At 35.3% G+C, this 3,319-nt stretch overlaps 1 long non-coding RNA gene across 3 annotated transcripts; it reads left to right on the top strand.

Moving 5' to 3' along the window:
- Positions 1 to 494: 494 nt before the first annotated feature.
- LOC122845166 lies at positions 495 to 1,621 on the top strand. 3 transcript variants are annotated; one of them, XR_006372982.1, is made up of 4 exons: positions 495 to 535; positions 655 to 719; positions 1,221 to 1,405; positions 1,518 to 1,621. It is a non-coding gene; the product is annotated as an uncharacterized LOC122845166 (long non-coding RNA). The 3 variants fall into 3 exon arrangements; XR_006372983.1 differs by lacking the exon at positions 655 to 719; XR_006372981.1 differs by having other exon boundaries at positions 501 to 719.
- Positions 1,622 to 3,319: the final 1,698 nt, after the last annotated feature.

Here is a 3,319-nt window from a genome sequence, read left to right as displayed (position 1 = left end):
TCTGTCATACAGTTCATTACATTTCATCGTTTCCCACAGTGTATTATAAACCCTGAGGCCATCATTCTTTATTTGTTGCCCCACCAGGCTAAGCATTGTTTATTTATTTAAGTCTTTGTAAAACGTTTGCATTTTCTGTGACTTTATAGTTATTGTTCATGCTAATTATACAAGCTATGCCAATATAAAGTCTTTGTTTTCATTTTTAGATCCGGATCACATACAGGAGTCACTCATTGAAGATGAATCACAGTAAGTGACAGAAATTTGTACTCTTCTATATTTGAACAACAGTTCTCGCCTCAAGTAAAGAAACTGTGCGTTGTTTTCTTGTTGTTGTTGTGGTTAGGCGGCTGGACGGGGATCTTGAATAATTGAGAGACACCATGGTGTAAAACGAAAGGTGGCTCCTTGGGATGACATTTTCCAGAGAACACTGAGAGATGTTGACCAGGAACTTAGAGGTCAGCTGATCTGAGCACAAAATGAAGCAAGGAGAGGGCCACTCTTCTCAACCTGAAAAGAAGATGTAATGGTAACACTACTTCTTCTCTTGACTGTATGGTCATTAGCAAAATTGAAGCTCAAAGGTCTTGTGGTAAACCTAAATTTAATCTTTATGTTATCCCTGCACCATGCATATGTTCACTCTAGGTACTTAAGCGTCTTTATGCAGTGTAAGAAGTGACTGGTTTATTCCAACTTGTCCTTTGTCATGGGTATGTGCTTTTGATATGTATAAGGTTATTTATCTTTGGTGTATGAATATGTTTCTTGGGTGTATCCTGTCTTTCACCTAATGCCCGTTGTAAATAGGCACAGATAAGTGAGTATTGTAATACATCCATTTTCTAATGGACATTCAATGATCTTATACATTACGGCAGATATTGAGTCACTGTAAGAACTATCAGTCTTTATATTCTGAGGATAACTTTTTTAAGAGTACAATTAAAATATCATTCAATTATTGGCAGTAATAGATTTTGACCTACAAACTGAGATTTCCTTATGCGAACTTTAGTGTCATGTTGAATATCTTGTGTAGAATTGGCTCCCACTACTTGTGTTCACAACATCCAAATTGAGATAAACACTATTTCAGATGTCAACCTTTTATTATGTTTAACATACTTCCATAAATGACTATTGTATCATGTTTTCATATTGTGTTGATTGTATTATTTTTACTAGTATTTATATTTCTTCTTTCTTTACAGATGGACAGGGAGTTGTTATAAGGCTGTCCAAGCAAGTGAATGCCTGTAACAGGAAACTGAAGAAGATTGTTACAGAGTACAATAATCTGCAGTGGCCTCCACAAACTGGCATCTTTCCATCACATTTAGAATTTTGAGAATTGTGTGATGCCTCCTCCCAGCTGTACACATTGTTTGATGAAGAAGTGAGTAGAATTGATCTAAAGGTTTTATTCAACTTTCTACATGCTGTTATTCACTTTATGTTGCTACTACATTTAACAAGGTTCCACTTGCAATTGTTCTCTTATTTTAAAGATTGAAGATCATGGTGTTGTTCCAAAGAACCTAAAAAGTCGAGCAATAGAAGCCCTGCATTTGAAGACTAGAGCAACTGAAGAAAAGCTTCTACTTAAGAGAGATGAACACTGTCATTCTTCACCTTCATCAACAACATGGACATTTAAGTTCAGCTATAAATGATACTGCAGATCCTGGTTCAAAAGCTGTACTTCATCAAAACATTATCATGTTAGAAAAGAAAATGTACAGTGCAATGAACATGTTCAAGAGGTTTATCGAAGTTGGTGCCCTCCTCCAAATCATCACCTACCAGAGTTTAACTCTTATTCTCAAGCACTTATGTCTCCAGATCTACATTACATAGACTATGATGAAAGCATTGTGATGGAGAGGATGAAGCGGATGATGGCGACAATGTTGACGAAGGAGAGAACAGCATAGATTGTGAATCATCTTCATGATTTATGGCCACTTACTGTTCTATGTGAAGAGCACATATTCCAGTATAAAAAGTTCATTGATGATTTTCATATAAGCTTTTTGTTCTAACATCTCAGTTTATTGATTTAGATAATGTTTAGACATATCTTTTATTTAAGTCAAGCTATATATAATCAAGGGCATTTTAATTTTACTCATTACAGCTTTGTAGTCTTTTTCACATTTATTAATGTTCTTGTTCAGTATGACATTGTTAATGACTAAACTTTATTTACAGTTTGAATTTAACTCTTAATCTTGAGATGCTGCATAATCTGCTTTACATAATATCTTTAAATTTGAGCACAACAATGAAATAACTAAAACGTAGTGGACAAAAATTTTGTGATGTTCATATTTGAGAAATATTTGACTGTTATCCAAGAATTACATTATTTTGAAGGGCACTACTCTGTATTAAAAATTCATTGAGCTATGTCAGTGTTTCTGTGATATTTCAGACAGATTTCAAAACTTACAATATGGACTATTTGTAGCCTGTGTAGGGACTTACAAACTGGATGATTTGATTTACCTTCCTGGTTTTAGTAAGAATGCCAGCAGCACCATAATGTATCATCTGCAGTTGGATGATTGACTACTTTTTTAGGAGACCCCTCACACCAGCATCCAGGTTGAGTGTTTGCTGTCTAAGTGCTCCTTCCACTGCTCCACCACTCAGATGGCTGCACAGACTAGTGAGAATTATCTTACTGTTAGATTTGCATTTAGTTTTGCAACTGTAAGGACATGTACATTCCTGGTTGTTTAAAATGTTATAGAGCAGTTAATATTAGTGTTGATGTTTGCGTTTTTCTGGAGGGCAACACGAATATTGACATCCTTCACCAGATATTACATTAAAATTTAAGCACACAGCAGGACGGATCAGGCAGGAATATAAAGACAGAGAGTCTGAATAACACCAACTGTATGTCAGAAAATTCTGACATGTAGTCTTATGTGATTTGTCTCTGCTTACATAAAAAAAAATATGGGCCACTATGGAAAATGGTCACAAACCATTTTGGGACCAAAATGTCTGCCCTCTTTTTTCCCTTATGGGGCCCACCTAGGTATGCCGGCTGGGGCATCATGACATAACTGTTTGTAACCTACCTGAGAAAGCGGCAACATACAGTCATATGAAAAAGTTTGGGCACCCCTATTAATCTTAATCGTTTTTATGTATAAATATTTGGGTGTTTGCAAAAGCTACTTCAGTTTGATATATCTAATGGACACAGTAATATTTCAGTATTGAAATGAGGTTTATTGGACTAACAGAAAATGTACAGTATGCATTAACAGAAAATTTGACAGGTGCAAAAATATGG

The sequence above is a fragment of the Gambusia affinis genome, linkage group LG15 (assembly GCF_019740435.1).
Source record: "Gambusia affinis linkage group LG15, SWU_Gaff_1.0, whole genome shotgun sequence".
Lineage (NCBI taxonomy): Eukaryota > Metazoa > Chordata > Actinopteri > Cyprinodontiformes > Poeciliidae > Gambusia > Gambusia affinis.
Note: the sequence above shows the minus strand (reverse complement) of the source record. Positions and strands in the feature narration are given on the sequence as shown.